At 42.3% G+C, this 20,168-nt stretch overlaps 1 long non-coding RNA gene across 6 annotated transcripts; it reads right to left on the reverse strand.

The window, feature by feature from the left end:
- Positions 1–942: 942 nt before the first annotated feature.
- LOC147047763 (uncharacterized) lies at positions 943–19,222 on the reverse strand. Of its 6 annotated transcripts, none has more exons than XR_015067728.1 (6): positions 8,676–19,222; positions 6,656–8,606; positions 6,532–6,564; positions 6,329–6,442; positions 6,185–6,242; positions 943–6,109 (listed from the first exon to the last, which is right to left on the reverse strand). It is a non-coding gene; the product is annotated as an uncharacterized LOC147047763 (long non-coding RNA). The 6 variants fall into 6 exon arrangements; XR_015067730.1 differs by having other exon boundaries at positions 6,656–6,825; positions 8,323–19,222; XR_015067729.1 differs by having other exon boundaries at positions 6,656–6,825; positions 8,318–19,222.
- Between the last annotated feature and the right edge of the window lie 946 nt (positions 19,223–20,168).

A 20,168-nucleotide genomic window follows, 5' to 3' on the forward strand; every position in this document is an offset into this window, starting at 1 on the left:
ACTCCGGAGCGATTTATAGTCCGAAAATTATACACAGTCGTGACACAAATTATGCTTAAAGTGAAGCAAAATTGCTTGCCTAAAAGAATTCAAGTGCTTTTTCATTTAAAAAAACAGCGACTACAAACTGATAATGACAGCAAATATATTCTGCCCAAACACAAATCAACCAGGAAAAGCTTTTGTATTTCCATTGCAGGCGTTAAATCTGGAATAACATGAGTCAAAATCTCAAACAATGCTCAAGTATGGTAATGTTTAAAAAGAAATGTAAAGAACTGAAACTTCTGCACTATGAATTCCTTGAAATCTCATAATTTAATGGCATTTTTCTCTGTATGTATGTATGTATGTATGTATGTATGTATGTATGTATGTATGTATGTATGTATGTATACATACATACATACATACGTATGTATGTATGTATGTGTATATGTGTGTATATATATATAATCTTGGTACTTTATTATTTTATTACTATTATATGTTTTACTTTTCTTTTCTCCTTCTCTTCTTGTTATTCACGGAAAAGACAACAATAAGGAAAATTAATGCTATTAGAGGTAACTGCAAATCTTATTTTCGGTCTTAAATTTGATAGGGGTGAGATTAAATAAATTTTACTTCTTCCATTCCTTTTCAAACAGGGAGGCTCTGTCTATTTTGCGCAACGGATTGCTTTCTGTTTGTATTTGTTGTTTGTACAGAGTCATAGCTTTAATGACTTTCACCTTGCTTGTGCCTTTGAGTGTATGTGTCTTCCTTTAATTGGTTATGTGTGGTTTGCCTGTTTGAAACGAATAAATTCATCATTATCATTACAATGCTTAAATTCTTATGATGCCTATATTGGGTGAATATTCGAACCACTTCCGGATTATTTGAAGCCTGGAAGAAGACATCATCCAGAACCAGCAGATCGTGCTGTTGCGGCGGGAACAACTTCTCATCGTCAAAAGATTCAGGCAGCCCCTTGATAAACATGTCTTTATTAAGACTTTTGAGCTCATCGTACATTGGCTGATATGAGGTATAAACCCAGACAATATTATCAGGCTTTTTTCTCATAACATGTTCACAATGTTCCAAAACATTTTTCACAAAAAATATTTTCCCACAGCCATTTGGTGGGACGAGAGATGAAAATGGTAGTTCTAATCTGGGATCAAATTCAACTTGGTTAAAAGCCATTTCCACACACAGACACACAGACGGATAGAAATTTCAATAACCAAAAGGAACGGTGTAACCCCCCCGCAACGAGATGTCAACGACTCAGAGTTTTTTAGTGAATGATGTGTTTTTCAGATGAAACCCCCTTTTATCACATACAATGTTGTGTCGTGAGGCGTAGAGCAAATTGAGTGTGCACCTGCTGTGTCGATGTACCCTTGAACCAGACCAAGCATGCTATCGAGATTGATGCTCTGACTGCTCTCGTGAGTTTGTGTGATCCCCTTGACCTTCATTACGGTGCGGTCTGTGTCTCTTGTTCTGTAGGCGTATGTTTTGGGCCCTTCTACAATGGTGTAATTCGAAAGCTCATCTGTCAAATCGCCCAGATAATCTCCTAAATGGAGAACATTTTCGCCTGGTTTTGCCATGTACACGAGGCTGTCAGTGTCGGTATAAAGAACTCTCCTCTGTATAATTTCCAAATAGCCGTACATCTTCAAGTGGACATAAGCTGTTGTAAAACACGCTTGTGGCCACATTTGATGCTTTTGACGCAGGCATCTTGCTGTTTGTGTGGAAATAATACTGTACAATTGAGCACTTTTCGTAAAGAAAATGAAGGAATTTCACATTGTACAGGCCTGAAAATAGAAGTTCAAAACATTCCTCGGATTTTGTCACAATTTTTGTTGTTCATCATGTTTTCACGCTGCGCAATCTTGCCCCATAGATTGTTAAAACTGAGTTTTGAAACTTGTCTTTTTCACGGATTTACAGCAATTTTGGAGGGGTCCAATTGAATACCTTGATGAATTCTGTAATCTTCTACTGTATTTATCTCAGCCTGGTTGACCACGTGTGCCGGGTAGCCGGAAGATTCCTGTTTACCTTTTAGAAATGTTCGCATGTAATAACGGAAAATTTATTGTCGCTCGCTCTTGTGTAATGCTATACTTCTAAAATATTTACAATCGTGTAGCCGAGGTCAAGTGCCTTAACAAATTCGGGGCTTGTCCAAACACCTGTTAAGGATCTTTGATCATCATTATGTGTACATGTTGTCTGTTGATTGTTGAGCTCAGCGCATGTACGGCATAGTGGGAACACGAGTTTAGCTGTTTGGAATGGTAAGACAGCAAAATACAACCCTCGGGGTGGGTTGACTGTGGCGCTGATGAAACCGAAATACGACCTGGGGTCCTTGAAATCATTGTGGATTATCATGGGATGTTCGACGGGGTGTATGCCTGTGCATTTGATGAAAGGGTATAGTAACGTCACATCAACATACAACACACGTTCATCAGGTTCTGCTGTGTATCGTAAAACAAATGTGTTTGTACAACACCCAAAGAGAGACTGCATTGGTTTAAGAGATACAGGAAATTTGGCTTTTTTCAGGAATTTCTTCACCTCTGTGTTTACCTTTTTTATTTACATCCTTTTGTGCTCCCACATAATTACAAGGTGCACATCCTGTGTAAGCTGTAGTTCCAGAATTTTCTTTTGGGTGCTATCAAACCTCTCCTGAAAGGGGCGTTTTGTTGTCGGGCATATTTTAGTGAGATTGTAGCATTCTGAGCAGCCATGGTGATAACAACCAAAATACTCAAACACTATTTTTACACCCCCGATTTCAGTATTTCCGTCTACAGTGTACTTATCTATCTTGATCTCACCTCCGTTCAATGCATGCCTGATGTGAATATTCTGGCTATGCATGATCCATAGCAGGTATTGTATAGTGTGTTTGGCAAAGCGAGAAGGCTTTATACTGACGCATATAGTTGTCTGAAGGTGTGATGGCTAGTGTTTGAGGGGTGAGGAAATCAGCGCGAAAAACATTCATGCACGCCGACGCAATTGTCACAGCGTTGAATGGGTCTGTTCCGATAGCCTCAAAAAACTCACCCCTGAATTTCTCACACCCCTGCATTAGCAGGTCAACGTCATTCTTACAATAGGCTATTGCCTGTTTAGCAAACTCAAACACACCATTAGCTTCTTTGTCGTACCATTCAAGGAACTTTGCACGCTGAGAGCGTGACATTCGATTGACATCATAGTACGCAGGGTCAGGGTAACACCCTATGCAGTTTAGATGTTCTAAAGAGCTGAATTTATGTGGAAAATAACCCTTTGATTTATCTTCAAACCTGAAGGCCTTAGGCATCGCACTTAGAGGCATGGTCAGAAACGAGAGAGAGTCCATGAATCGAGATTTTATGTCTAAATCGACAAAAGAGAGAACCTTACTCCCTTGCATTAGAATGTAAATTTTGATACCTAGTTCAGTCATTGAATCAAAACCTCTCGGGATGTGTGCTACAAGTGTCAATTGTTTAAACCGGGGATTTCGAAAAAAAAACTAAGAAAACCATTAACACAATCGGTGACAAACCATTGCTTCTCCAATCTATTTGATTTACAGCAAATAAGAAAAGATTTGTGTAAACCATCTGTATATGAAACCATATGTTTCAAAATCATAGTAGACTACATTTTTGCAAGGTGGTTGAGGCTTCGTGGGTTGAATGTAGCACGTGTGAGGGTTTAATAACGCATCATCTTGACTCAAGACTTTGTCACACACCGCACATTTTCATAAGCTTTCACATAATATTGCAGGCCACATTGCATGCATTTTTTTGTATGAGCTGCAATTGCTCACACGATTTGTAGATCTATTTGTCACGCGAACCTCTTTATGCTTGGTAAAGCATTCCTCATTAGGGCACGTCTTGTCACAATCGGGGCAAATAACATGTTTAAACCACCGTTGTTTACAACGTGGATCAAGACATACGTATGTTACAGTGTCCTGCACAGTGGTGTTGTTCCCAGTTCTCATGCGCCTTGTAACAATGTCTGCAAAAGAACGCGTGAGCAACCAATGCCTCTATCGCTTTCACGTCACAGTAATGGCCCTCGAGAAGACAAATAAAGGGTCTTTGGCTGTTTTGCGTGTCGAAAAAAGTCATTGGGCGGCAGTCCTCCTTTCGGTACATAACAGTTATTTTTCGTTTGAGGATTTTTTCAAATGTATGCACATCGCCCAAACTCACAGCTGTTTTGCTGTTAGTGTGTTGTTTAACAGGTATGTTAGTGAGAGAGCAAAGCATAGATTGTTGTTTTTGTTACGAGGTATGTGTAAATGCAGTTTTTTCCTCCTAATATTTCTTTATTGGTGCTTTTTATCAATTTGCGACACATTCCACCACGCACTGGAGTGACCATTTGCACGACGAGCTCGAAGCTGTCATCGGCCACAAGCTCTGAATTTGATTGCGCTAAATGCTTAATCATGTCTGCTACACAATCTCTGATAGTATTTATGTCACTCATTTGCTGATAGATATGTGACCCTTCATTACTACCCACTAACTCAGCCTGAATCACATCACCTGCTTGTGCTAGCCTATCAATTTCTTGCAAAACATCCTCTGTATTTTTAATCTGCATGTAAAAGGATGCAAAGTCTGTGTTGTTTGATTGCATCGGTGTCTTTAAATGTCTCCTTACCTCGATATGATTGAAATGTGGTCTGTTGACTACCACAAAACAACCTTCCTGAACACTTCTTAGAGGTCGTGAATTAACAACATTGTTTACACGCATACCCGGGGATGTGCTGAAATGTTAGTGTGTTGTCATCATTAGCAATTAATTCGTCATCACTTAATAAAGAGCAGTTGCTAGGCCCTGGAGGGGTGTTGAAATGTTGGTGTGTTGTCATCAATAACATCTATTTTGTGATCAATTATTACAGAGCAGTTGCTCGGCCCTGAGAGTGTGTGTTGAAATGTTGGTGTGTTGTCATCAGTAGCAAATGACATATGTTCAACAGACTTATCGGGCAATTGGTCAACCAAAGGCTGCGTATTTAGATCATTGCAGTTAGCAGTTGTACAGGAATAACGGGACTGATACGACCGGTGTTATCATTTGCTTGGTTGTTTAATTCTTCTATCAAGTCCTACACAATTGTGACGGTATTGCTGTAGGACTTTGTCTACCTTCATTTGGGCTTCGACTGTTTAAATCATCTATGACAGCTTGCAAATGAATAAACTCATTAGAGCTGAGGTGTTCTCCTCCCCTGACACCAGCGCGTTTACATCGTTGAGAACAGTGAGCAGTTGTGATGTTAATTCAGATATTTGACCCCTAGACGCATCACTCGATGGCAAATCAATATCGTTGTTAATGCTTAACAAATCTGGCTCTAGCTCAGACGTATCACTTCTCTACTCTGCAACTGTCTCACAACATGATTCCAAATCTATTTCATCAATGCTTGCTAGGACATCCGACTCCGTTGGTGAGAGGCTACAACGTTCCATTAAATTTCTTTTTTTTAAAACACAACAGAAACAATGTGGAACCGGGCGTCTCCTGTTCTTATACTGATGACCCTAACGTGCCGGCTCAGCTCCCCTGCTGGTTGGATGGCTTGTGTTGTAGGCGGCACCCCACCTCCTACTCCTCCGCCTTCCTCTTTGAATGCCTTGGGCTGCGTAACGACGCTTAACTGGAAGTAGTTATTTAAATCAGCAAAACTGTTATAATAGCGACAATATCTACTCAGATGACCATACAGAAAAAGAAAACAATAATTTGAAGGATATATCGCTAACTTTGTTCATCGACTCGTGAGGCTGGTTCATGCCTTCGTATGCAGATAGAGCATCCACCAATTCTGTGTCCGTTAACGCTTCTGGCTCCAACTCTGTGTCCGTGAAAACTACCGGTTGGTCTGCAGGGGGAGTGACTTGATGGTCCTCATCAGTCGCGAACAGCTCTGATGCGGTTGGCTCTGGAATTCTAAAATGGCGTAGAGAGGGGCCTGCTAGCGTCTGTGCTGTTTCCGCATCAGCTTCTGCCGGCAGTCCATTTTTTCTAATATCCGCTTCGGCAGCTACTACGAGATCTGTCAAGCATACATAAAATAGATTACAAACTAATAACAGTAATATTAGCCATCATAGATGAGCATGTAATTCACCATAGTCTGACTGCGTCAGATAAACTCCGCTGAAGTCGTCGTTGAAGTATGCTTTTTTCTGGGAGAAAAAACGGATTACAAACTGTAGAAAATAATAGGGTAATATATTAATGTAAATAATGAACTCATAAATCATGTACTCACGAGGATTAAGAATGTCTGGCTCCGCTGACCTAACCCTGAGTAATTAGGTTTGATGCTCCAGGTTTGGGAATTCTAAAACAACGTTGCGATGGGCAAGCTAACGTTGTATGGGTGCTTTTGTGAGAAAAACAGTATTATAAACTGTAGAAAATAAAAGAGTAATATATTAATGTAAATAATGAACTCATAAATCATGTACTCACGAGGATTATGAATGTCTGTATAAATGATGACATCTGTGGCACAATACATAAACATTACATCACGTCATGCAGATAACCTTAATGTATAAGATTTTCATTATTATTAACAAGCAACACTACTTACTTTTAACCATCTCGAAAATTATCTTTAACACACTCCGATTCAGGTGATCAGAGTTTATGTGGTGGTGGCTTGTCCTCTCAAATGACCAATGGCTGATTGTCTCAAACTATTTCAAACTTAGCGGGGTAAAGGGTCACGCCTATGGGGTCACATGAAACCAAAATGCTCTCCTGTAGAAGATAATTTGTGGAGACGGGTCATCTTCACCATCCATCCATGTAAATTGTAAAGCATTGTTCCTTTTGCTTCCCATATACAGTCAAACCTCGGTTTTCGACCACAATCTGTTCCAGAAGGCGGTTCGAGAAGTGATTTGTTAGAATTCAGAATCTATTTTTCAAGTTACAAATAATGGATTTTTTTTAATCCGTTCCAAGACAAAAAAAAAAGTCTTTTTTAAGCATTTTTTCATCTGCGCATTTTTGTCCGATCGCGCAACTGCAGCGCACCGCCGAATGCGTAACCGTAGCGCGCCGCCGACCGCACAACTGCACCGCCCTGGTCGCATTATTGTGACAGCGCAGTCGCTGAACTTTAGAAAATATTTTTAAAGTCCTCATGTATTTTCTAAAATTTAAGTGGACCTTAGTGCGCAGGCAGCTTAATTTGATCCGATCGGGCAACAGCAGCGCGCCAGGCGCTCACTGTTGCATTGCTTTAAGAGCGTCTTTGTGTTTTAGGATGGCTTTACTGCGCCCACTTGCTTTCTTTGGCGGCATGATAAGGGGTTAATGCAATCCTCAAAGTAACTAAAATACAATAACAACAAACAGAGTCAGTCGACATCCGGGCCGCGCAGTCGGGTTTTCTCGGGTCCTCTCGGCTCATCTCGCGAGGTTCGACCTCTGAATTTTTGTTCGACATCGGAAGCAAAAAAATCTCAAATTTTTTGTTCGAACTCCAATTTGTTCAAGAACTGAGACGTTCGAAAACCAAGGTTTGACTGTACATCAAAAAGTCAAAAGTCACCAAAAGTCACACCTTAAACGCCAATACATAAAAAAATGGAGACAGGATGTCTACACATATAGGACATCAAAAGGTAAAAAGTCACACCTTGAACACCTGTACCAAAAGTCATACCTCAGACACTTTCCAAATTAATTAGCATACATGAATGCTTAATGGCAATGGGGAATGGGCACCTCATTACGCATGACAATAGTATTCAAAGGAACGGGCATTCTAATATTGTGTTATATTCATCGAGGTGGAAAAACGTTGACCCTGTATTTTTTTTTATCCACGTTGAGCCACGTTTTTGATACTGCAGTGATGTTGAGAAGATGTCCAATGTATAAAGATAGTCCTGTATTTTTTAAAGTTGCCATTTAACTCATGTTAGATTGATCTTCGAAGAATTATCCACATTTATCTCAATTTGCATATTTCTCCAGTTCATTTATCGTTTGGATCAGGACTGGTTTGGTGTTTTCTGGGGATGATACATTTGCCTTTATGACAATTTTTTGTTGTCCAAGTGCTTTGTATATTTCCTTGCTTTATCAGTTGGCAAGCGCTCCATGCCATGTTGGCATTTTACTTGTTGACCTTGTCCTTGATATCGACATTCAGTCCTCTTAGATTTGTTCCCTGTATCAGTATAGCAACTTTGTGCTCGATATTTATAAATCTCAGTAGTACCACACAATTTACACTCACCTTACCTCCAGTTGCTCTTCTTTTGGGAAGAAGTTGGCAGAAATCCACATTTGCCTTGTCCAGCGCTATGTTTTTTGTTGTAAGGAAATCCACCACGAGGAACATGAAACAGCATGGATCGATTTTCAATCTTGTCTCCACCATTCATCCTATTTTGATGTCTGGGCGAGATCTGGAGCCGAGAGATGATCATTTTATATTGTTGGTCGATATCTTCTACTGTGTTATTGAGACTTTTATCAGCTGGTCTTTCTCGGCATTCTCAGCTTCCAGGAAGCGGACCTCGATTCTGTAGACGCAGGTGGTGTTTGGGGCTAGTGTTTGGGGAATTCTTGGAAATTCCTGGCAGTGTACTGACCTTTTGCCGCATCAATGTCGACACGCTGGAAATTGCTACCTGCATGCTGTTCAATTCCTGGAAATGGGTGCTGACCTTCATCAAACGTATCAGGCATACAATATAACCCAAATCACTTTCCTCACTGTCCCATGCTGTCAATGGAAAACGAACTTAACCAGAATTCCAAGTCAAGAACCAATTCCTGGAACACGATGATGTACTTCCTGGAATTATACGTTCAAAGAACAGTGACACCTTGTGGCCATTCAAAAGGACCACATCAGCTAAATTCAAACGCTTCTAAAAATTAGTTGCATTTTTGTCATGCATTAGTGGATGGAGCAGGGCGACCAAATGCAGCTTGTTGAGGGGAAGGGAGGTGGGCGAAAAAAGACACAGGCGGGACAGAGGCTCATGGACACCAGGCAGAAAACAGAAGTCCACTCGGACACGGAACATATATGGGAAGTGATTCTGACCGTGAGCCTCCACACAAGACCATGAGGGGGAATGGACGAGCAGGACAGGAACAACAGGCACAAACACACACGGAAAGCAACAGTAGACACCGACAGGGAGAAACACACGGCAGGGTTTAAATAAATGAGATAACAATAGGGAGCAGGTGACAGACATTATGGTGATGAAAGGGGTTGGCTGAGGGAAGTTGCCGGCTGAGCGTCCGATGGCACGTCACGTGACAATTCATTGATTTCACATGTTAATGCCTTTTCAACATCTCCTCATTCAAGTGTATCCATAATATTTCTACCATTTCATTATTTAGATTTTTTTCCCCTAAGGTGAAGACCTTCACACTATTGTTATTCCTGTCCTTTATTATTATTAGTGTGAAGGTGAAGACCTTCACACTTATGTTATTCTACTCTTTTCACTTTATTATTATTAGTGTGAAGGTGAAGACCTTCACACTATTGTTATTGTTGTCCTTTATTAGTGTGAAGGCGAAGGCCTTCACACTATTGTTATTCTACTTTATTTTTTTCCTTATTATTATTATTAGTGTGAAGGCGAAGGCCTTCACACTATTGTTATTCTACTTTATTTTCTTATTATTATTATTATTAGTGTGAAGGCGAAGGCCTTCACACTATTGTTATTCTACTTTATTTTTCTTCTTCTTATTATTATTATTAGTGTGAAGGCGAAGGCCTTCATTAGTGTGAAGGCGAAGGCCTTCACACTATTGTTATTCCCCTTTATTTTTCTTATTATTAAACAATTTATTCCTCCCACTTTTTTGACACCTAACTACTCCCACATGCTTTAACCCAGGTATGTCGAAAGTCCGGCCCGCGGGCCAATTGCGGCCCGTGGTCAAATTTCATCAGGCCCGCAGCCTCTGTGATAAAATCTTTAGTATGTGGCCCGCCGCCATTGTTGACCAGCGCTTTAATACACACGTACCAAAGCTATTTTATATTTATGCCGCAGAAATGTAATCTCGCGCGGCCCGGCGTGATTTCACAGCGAGAACATGACTCCAGCTGTCCTGCTATGCGGCGCATGCGCAAGTCAAATGCGGAAATAAACCCGTTGTAAAAAGGGTACGCGCGAACCGGCTGCGTGAGCCCTGTGTGAAATGTTCATGTTCAGTGAGGCGAAAATAATTTTAAACTCATGTAAATTTAAGGTATTTTATACAGTTTGTTCAATGTTATCGGACTCTTCAGATATGAATGAAAGGCAGAATTTGTGTTTTTAGAGTTGTTCACATCTGCCTGAGTGGCTTATATTTGGTTATTTTGTGATTTAAAAAATAAAGACATTTGGGAGAATGAAATTTGTTTTATAACAGTGTTTATTTGGATGAAATTGTAGTTAAAAAAATGTCCGAAAAAACTACTGGCCCCCAGGCCCCTTCACTTTATCAAATCTGGCCCTCCTTGCAAAAAGTTTGGACACCCCTGCTTTAACCGATTCACCCCATTCCAACTTTCACACGTTTCAAAAATTCACGGCATGATTGCTAGTATTTTATTTTTTGTTCATAACATTTATTATTTTTGCATAATTAGCAAATTTGTGCCTTAAAATCCCCCATTCATTCTTAATGGCATATTCAACACGAGCCATGTTCCCGAGTGAGTTCGAATTTTGACATCTGACAACTTTTATCAAGATTTCTTTCCTTAACTCATTTATTTTTTATTTATTTATTTTTTATTCATTCATTTATTTATTCATTTAATTTTAATTTAAAACATCATTTTAATAATTTATTTCACTCGTTTACCATTTTTATTTCTCCTTTAATAGCATCATTCCACCACAGTAACACTAAGCCACTGTTTAGCTCAGTAAGTAGAGAATGGCGCTTTCAACTCTTGCCACTTTGACGAGTGAGTTCGAATCCTACTTGGCCGTAAATTTTTATTCATTCATTTTTCATTCATTCAATTTTAACACATTTTAATAATTTATTTTATTCAACATCATCATCATAATTAATTTACCTTTAACCAATTTATTTCTTTGGATTTAGGATTTTTATACCGCTTTGATAGTATGTCACTGTTTAGCTCAGTAAATTGAGAATGGGACATTCAACGCTTGCCACTGCTGTGAGTTCGAATCTAATGGCAGGCCGTCAGTTTTTATTCATTCATTTATTTATTCTTCATTCTTCTGCATTCATTCCATTCAACATCATCATCATTAATTTACCATTTTTATTTTATTTAATCATCATTATTAATTTACCATTTTTATTTCATTTAATCATTATTTCGAGTCCCACAATAGTGTGAAGTGCCTTCGCCTTCACACACAATTTCTCCAGAAATTGCCAATTCTAGTTAGTGTGAAGGCGAAGGCCTTCACACTATTGTTATTCTACTTTATTTTTCTTCTTCTTATTATTATTATCCTACTTTATTCCTCCCACTTTTTTGACACCTAACTACTCCCACATGCTTTAACCGATTCACCCCATTCCAACTTTCACATGTTCCAAAAATTCACGGCATGATTGCTAGTATTTTATTTGTTCATAACATTTACCGTTTTTGCATAATTAGCAAATTTGTGCCTTAAAATCCCCCATTCATTCTTAATGGCGCATTAGACACGAGCGACGTTCAAGTTCGAATTTTGACATCTGACAACGTTTTTCATGATTTCTTTCCTTAACTCATTTATTTAACTCTTTTATTTTTTATTTATTTATTTTTGATTCATTGATTTAGTTATTCATTTAATTTTAAGTTAAAAACATCATTTTACCGTTTTAACGGCATTCACCGTTTTTATTTCTCGTTTAATACCATCATTCCACCGCACTAACACTATGTCGCTGTTTAGCTCAGTAAGAATACAATGATGTTTGGAACACAAGCCACTTCCACGAGTGAGTTCGATCCCGGTTGGTGATAATTTTTTTTTCATTAATTTTTTATTCATTCAATTTTAACACATTTTAATAATTATTTTCATCATTCATTTAGTTATTCATTTAATTTTAAGTAAAAAACATCATTTTACCGTTTTAACGGCATGTACCATTTTTATTTCTTGTTTAATATCGTCATTCCACCACAGCAACACTTAGCCGCTGTTTAGCTCAGTAAGAAGAGACTGCAATTTGGAGCACGAGCGCTGTTCTCGTGAGAGTTAGAATCCCGCTTGACCAATATTTTTTTTTCATTCATTCAATTTTAACACATCACTTTAATAATTATTTTCATCATCATCATTAATTTACCGTTTTTATTTTATTTAATCATCATCAATTTACCATTTTTTTGTCATTTAATCATCATTTCGAGTCCCACAATAGTGTGAAGTGCCTTCGCCTTCACACGCAATTTCTCCAGAAATTGCCAATTCTAGTTATTATCCTACTTTATTCCTCCCACTTTTTTGACACCTAACTACTCCCACATGCTTTAACCGATTCACCCCATTCCAACTTTCACACGTTCCAAAAATTCACGGCATGACTGTTGGTATTTTATTTGTTCATAACATTTACCATTTTTGCATAATTAGAAAATGTGTGCCTTAAAATCCCCCATTCATTCTTAATGGCGCATTCAACACGAGCCATGATCCCGAGCGAGTTCGAATTTTGACATCTGACAACTTTTATCATGATTTCTTTCCTTAACTCATTTATTTAACTCTTTTTTATTTATTTATTTATTTTTCATTCATTCATTTATTTATTCATTTAATTTTAATTTAAAAACATCATTTTACCAAACGTCATTTACCATTTTTATTTCTCGTTTAATAGCATCATTCCACCACAGCAACACTAAGTCGCTGTTTAGCTCAGTAAGTAGAGAAAGGCGCTTTCAACACTTGCCACTTTGAAGAGTGAGATCGAATACCACTTGGCCGTAATTTCTTATTCATTCATTTTTCATTCATTCAATTTTAACACATTTTAATAATTTATTTTATTCAACATCATCATCATCATTAATTTACCTTTAACCAATTTATTTCTTTGGATTTAGGATTATTATACCGCTTTGATAGTATGTGAGTGAGTTCGAATCTAACATTGGCAGTTATTTTTTATTCATTCATTTATTCAATTAATTTGAACACATTTGAATAATTTATTTTATTCAACATTATTATCATAATTAATTTACCATTTTTAAATCAATTTATTTCTTTGGATTTAGCATTATTCTACCTCTTCGATAGTATATCACTGTTTAGCTCAGTAAGTAGAGAATGGCAAGTTCAACGCTTGCCACTTTGCTGAGTGAGTTCGAATCTGACGGCGGCCGTTATTTTTTATTCGTTTATTTATTTATTCTTCATCTTCATTCTTCTTCATTCATTTCATTCAACATCATCATTATTAATTTACCATTTTTATTTTATTTAATCATAATTAATTTACCATTTTTATTTCATTTAATCATTATTTTGAGTTTCACAATAGTGTGAAGTGCCTTCACCTTCACACGCAATTTCTCCAGAAATTGCAATTCTAGTTATTATGATTTTTATTTAAAATTTTTTAAACAACTTATTCCTCCCACTTTTTTTACACCTAACATGCTTCAACCGATTCACCCTGTTCCAGCTTTCACAAGTTTCAAAAATTCACGTCATGCTTGCTACCATTTTTCTTCTTCATAACATTTACCGTTTTTGTGTAATTAGCAAATCTGTCCCTTAAAATTCCCCATTCATTCTTAATGGCACATTCAACAAGAGCCATTTTCCTGTAGTGGGTTCGAATCTCACATTGGGCGTCTTGTCATTACATAAATTCACCCGCTTGCTACCATTTTGCCCCACATTAAGGGAATTTCCACCGTTTCATGGGGGAACACTGATTAGCTCAGTTGGTAGCGCATCCTAACCTTAACGTCGTGGGTTCGTGCACCACATTGGGAAACTTCATCAATATACCCATTTATCATCATTTTTTCACATGAACATTTATCCCATTTTATCATAATTTATTTCTCAAGTATTTCTTCAACTTCTTCACCTTCACACGCAATTTCTATATTCTATATATTATACATCCATCCATTTTCTATACCGCTTGTCCCCCACAAGGGTCGTGGGTGTGCTTGACCTTATCCCAACAGTCATCGGGCAGTAGGCAGGGGACACCCTGAACTGATGGCCAGCCAATCACAGAGCACACAGAAACGAACAACCATCTGCACCCGCACTCACACCTAGGGGCAATTTAGACTGCTCAATCGGACTACCAAGCATGTTTTTGGGATGTGGGAGGAAACTGGAGTGCCCGGAGAAAACCAACTCGGCACGGGGAGAACATGGAAACTCTACACAGGGAGGGCCGAAGGTGGAATCGAACCCGCAACTGGCTAACTGAGATGGACGTGCTAACCAGTGCCGCCATATTATATATATCCATCCATCCATCTTCTTCCGCTTATCCAGGGTCGGGTCGCGGGGGCAGCTGCTTTAGGAGGGACGTCCGCATTACTGCCGACGCTGCACCGATCCGCCTGCCGATCTTGCACTCCATCCTGCCCTCACTCGTGAACAAGACCCCAAGATACTTAAACTCCTCCACTTGGGGTAGGATCTCATCCCCGATCCAGAGAGGGCATTCCACCCTTTTCCGACCGAGGTCCATGGACTCGGATTTGGAGGTGCTCACCCTCATCCCGACCGCTTCACACTCGGCTGCGAACCGCTCCAGTGAGAGCTGGAGATCACGGCCTGAAGAAGCCAACAGCACCGTCATCTGCAAAAAGCAGTGACGCGATGCTGAGGTCCCCAAACCAGACCCCCTCAACGCCTCGGCTGCGCCTAGAAGTTCTGTCCATAAAAATTATGAACAGAATCGGTGACAAAGGGCAGCCTTGGCGGAGTCCAACCCTCACTGGGAACGAATCCGACTTACTGCCGGAAATGCGGACCAAACTCTGGCATCGGTAATACAGGGACTGAACCACCCTTATCATTTGGCTCGGCACCCCATACTCCCGAACCACCCTCCACAGAACCTTCCAAGGGAAAGGGTCGAACGCCTTCTCCAAGTCCACAAAACACATGTGGACTGGTTGGGCGAACTCCCATGCACCCTCGAGGATCCTGCCGAGGAAGTAGAGCTGGTCCACTGTTACACGGCCAGGACGAAAGCCACACTGCTCCTCCTGAATCCGAGGCTTGATCTCTCGACGGATCCTCCTCTCCAGCACCCCTGAATAGACCTTACCAGGGAGGCTGAGGAGTGTGATTCCCCTGTAATTGGAACACACCCTCCGGTCCTCCTTCTTAAAGAGGGGAACCACCACCCCAGTCTGCCAATCCAGAGGCACCGTCCCCGATGTCCACGCAATGCTGTAGAGGCGTGTCAGCCATGACAGCCCCACAACATCCAGAGCCTTTAAGAACTCCGGGCGGATCTTATCCACCCCCGGGGCCTTGCCACCGAGGAGTTTTTTAACTACCTCAGTGACTTCGACATCTGAGATTGGAGAGTCCGCCTCAGAGTCTTCAGGGCCTGCTTCCACAATGGAAGGCGTGTCGGTGGAATTGAGGAGGTCTTCGAAGTATTTCCCCCACCGACTCATGACATCCCGAGTTGAGGTCAGCAGCACACCATCTCCACTGTAAACAGTGTTGACCGTGCACTGCTTCCCCCTCCTGAGACGCCGGATGGTGGATCAGAATTTCCTAGAAGCCGTCCGGAAGTCATTCTCCATGGCCTCCATGACCCTAACTCCTCCCATGCCTGGGTTTTTGCCTCAGCAACCGCCGAAGCCGCGTTCCGCTTGGCCATCCGGTACCTGTCAGCTGCCTCCGGAGTCCCGCAGGCCAAAACGGCCCTATAGGACTCCTTCTTCAGCTTGACGGCATCCCTTACCGCCGGTGTCCACCAGCGGGTTCGGGGATTGCCGTCACGACAGACACCAACAACCTTACGGCCACAGCTCCGGTCGGCTGCCTCAACAATGGAGGCGGGGAACATGGTCCACTCGGACTCTATGTCCCCCGCCTCCCCTGGACGTGGGAAAAGCTCTGCCGGAGGTGGGAGTTGAAGCTCTTCCTGACAGGGGATTCTGCCAGACCTTCCCAGCAGACCCTCACAGAGCGTTTGGGTCCGCCAGATTGGACCGGCATCTTCCCCCACCATCGGAGCCAACCCATCACCAGGTGGTGATCAGTTGACAGCTCCGCCCCTCTCTTCACCCGAGTGTCCAAAACATGCGGCCGCAAATCCGATGACATGACTACAAAGTCGATCAACGAACTGCGGCCTAGGGTGTCCTGGTGCCAAGTGCACACATGGACACCCTTATGCTTGAACATGGTGTTCATTATATATATAATCACGCCCTTCCAGGTCTCACTATCATTGCCCACGTGAGCATTGAAGTCACCCAGTAGAACGATGGAGTCCCCAGAAGGAGCGCTCTCCAGCACTTCCTCCAGGGACTCCAAGAAGGGTGGGTATTCTGAGCTGCCGTTCGGTGCATAGACACAAACAACAGTCAGGACCCGTCCCCCCACCCGATGGTGGAGGGAGGCTATCCTCTCGCTCACCGGGGTGAACCCCAATGTGCAGGCGCCCAGGCGGGGGCAATAAGTATGCCAACACCTGCTCGACGCCTCTCACCGTGGGCAACTCCAGAGTCGAAAAGAGTCCAGCCCCTCTCGAGACTATGTCTAGTCGGAACTTTTCTTCCTCACACACCAGCTCGGGCTTCTTTCCAGCCAGAGGTGACATTCCATGTCCCTAGAGCCAGCCTCTGCAGCCGGGGATCGGACCGCCAAGGTCCCCGCCTTTGGCCGCCGCCCAGCTCACTTTGCACCCGACCCCTTATTATTATATATTATCACTATTATTGTTAATATATTAATACGTGATAGAAATAGAAACAAAATGACTTTATTTTCATTGTACAACTGATTGTACAACGAAATTAAGATATTCTACCAGTAATAATTCATAGCAATAAATAGGCACACACACCTACCGTTTTCCAGACCGATGTCTCTGTCTTGACTCCAGGGGGAAGATAATCCATCTAGATCAGTGGTTCTTAACCTTGTTGGAGGTACCGAACCCCGCGAGTTTCCTAAGCGTATTCACTGAACCCCTCTTTCGCGAAAAAAAAAATCAAATTTAAGACATAGATCTTTTTTTCTGGTGCACGAAATGAGTCGTGCATGATCCTCACCTTGTTCAAAGAACAAAACCAACTCACAACAAATTACATACCTACAATTCAAAGTGCCTTTGCGAGACTAGTTCAGATATGCGTTATCACAAATTTACATGATAAATCAGGTATGATTGGCCCTTCGCAGTGGAGGCTCTGCCGAACCCCTGAGACCGACTCACCGAACCCCTAGGGTTCGATCAAACCCAGATTAAGAATTAAGTGTCAATTCCACTTCGCCAAATTTCAGTGAAAACAAAGACAGACGCTGTGCAATACTCATACATGTGGGTGATGGTAGCCTGCAGTCTGTTTGATTTGTTCCTTAACAAACACACATTCTATAATGTGACAAAAGGAAGAACAGTGGTGTTGTATATTTCCGCGCTTGAGTGTGGCCTTAACTCCAGCTTTCTTCCTTCCTCTGCGTGTCCTTTTCTAACCGAACGAGCTTGAACAACACGTGTCATCTTGAAAGAGATAGCCGCGGTGTAAAAACCATGATCAAGACGAGATTGAACTTGAAACTGCAGCAGTCTATCTCTCGAGTAAGTAATCAGATGATAGCTGCCATATATGCATGGGTGATGCATATGCTCCATTTGTCAAACGTGTAAAGTAGTCTGAGGGGGACAGAAGAAACACGATAACCCAGAGCAGTCTGGTGGCATCCATAATACACAGGTGAGGAGCATGCGAGGCTGGGTGATAGACACTCAGATCCATGCAGATAAGAATGAGAGTGGGATGCCTCTGAGTGACACCGATCAGATTACAGCATGATCACAGCACCAAACATGCAGCCTTACACAAAATGCCCAATACGTAAATGTTAAAGCACAAGGATATCATGATTAAAAAAAATCTGCTACTCTTTGCGCACAGTCATCACAGAAGCGATGACCCAGAAGTCACTGAGAACCTTTCACTAACACATCCGACATAAATCAACACAACTTTGACATTGTAGCAGGAGCATGACACTCAATGGAGGTGTGGGTGTTTCTGCCAGTGGATTCCATCCATTGCTTGACTTCCCCTGAGCCTATTTGATTTCATGGGCAGAGAAACTCTATGTGGAGCTGTTATGTAAACTAAAATAAAGAAAAATAAAAAATTCAGATAGGCTTGCTCTCGGACAAATTATCATAAACAAAGAAGATTAAAGATTTACTTAGTTCTTTAATTTTGCACTTCATGGGTGAGCAGGCACTTATTGTATCAAATTGTGCACAAGCAATTACAATGTCAATTTTTGCTGTTTAGTACACATTATTTTACTACAAAGCCTTCAACGGTAGTAAGCCTGAACCCCGCTTTGTCCAAAGTCCGGCCCCCGGTCAGATTTCATACGTACATAAAAAAATCATGAAACTTGAAACTATAATTACTCCTTTTACCAAAAGGTGACAGCACCACTTTAATAATGTCAGTCTGCATCCGTGCCGCGCACTCCTTTATGCCATGCCGACTGCAAAGAAAATGAGGAAAGTTGACATTGAGGGCCGTCGGTTTCAAGAGAGATGGGAATTACAATACTTCTTCACTGAAAATCAAGGCAATTGTGTTTGTCTAATTTGTAAAGATCCCTCCGTGAGTCGTCACCTTATCGTGGTGGAGGGGTTTGCGTGCCCCTATGATCCTAGGAGCCATGTTGTCTGGGGCTTCATGCCCCTGGTAGGGTCACCCATGGCAGAAGGGTCCTAGGTGAGGGGCCAGACAAAGCACAGCTCAGAAGACCCCTGATGATGATTACAATAAATGGACGTCGTTTTCCCTCGCCCGGACGCGGGTCACCAGGGCCCCTCTCTGGAGCCAGGCCTGGAGGTGGGGCTCGAAGGCGAGCGCCTGGTGGCCGGGCCTTTGCTCATGGGGTCCGGTCGGGCATAGCCCGAAAAGAAAACGTGGGTCCCCCTTCCAATGGGCTCACCACCTAAAGGAGGGGCCAAAGGGGTCGGGTGCATAGTGAGCTGGGCGGCGGCCAAAGGCGGGGACCTTGGCGGTCCGATCCCCGGCTGCAGAGGCTGGCTCTAGGGACATGGAATGTCACCTCTCTGGCTGGAAAGGAGCCCGAGCTGGTGTGTGAGGCAGAAAGGTTCCGACTAGACATAGTCGGACTTGCCTCCACACATAGTTTGGGCTCTGGTACAAGTCCTCTCGAGAGGGGCTGGACTCTCTTCCACTCTGGAGTTGCCCACGGTGAGAGGCGTCGAGCAGGTGTTGGCATACTTATTGCCCCCCAGCTGGGCGCCTGCACATTGGGGTTCACCAATCCCTCGGTGAGCGAGAGGGTAGCCTCCCTCCGCCTTCGGGTGGGGGGACGGGTCCTGACTGTTGTTTGTGTCTATGCACCAAACGGCAGCTCAGAGTACCCACCCTTCTTAGAGTCCCTGGAGGAAGTGCTGGAGAGCGCTCCTTCTGGGGACTCCATCGTTCTACTGGGTGACTTCAATGCTCACGTGGGCAACGACAGTGAGACCTGGAAGGGCGTGATTGGGAGGAACGGCCCCCCCGATCTGAACCCGAGCGGTGTTCTATTATTGGAATTCTGTGCTCGACACGGATTTTCTATAATGAACACCATGTTCAAGCATAAGGGTGTCCATGTGTGCACTTGGCACCAGGACACCCTAGGCCGCAGTTTGTTGATCGACCTTGTAGTCGTGTCATCGGATTTGCGGCCGCATGTTTTGGACACTCGGGTGAAGAGAGGGGCGGAGCTGTCAACTGATCACCACCTGGTGGTGGGTTGGCTCCGATGGTGGGGGAAGATGCTGGTCCGACCTGGCAGGCCCAAACGCTCTGTGAGGGTCTGCTGGGAACGTCTGTCAGAATCCCCTGTCAGGAAGAGCTTCAACTCCCACCTCCG

Source organism: Syngnathus leptorhynchus, chromosome 12, assembly GCF_054491065.1.
Source record: "Syngnathus leptorhynchus isolate UIUO chromosome 12, UIUO_Slep, whole genome shotgun sequence".
Taxonomy (NCBI): Eukaryota; Metazoa; Chordata; class Actinopteri; order Syngnathiformes; family Syngnathidae; genus Syngnathus; species Syngnathus leptorhynchus.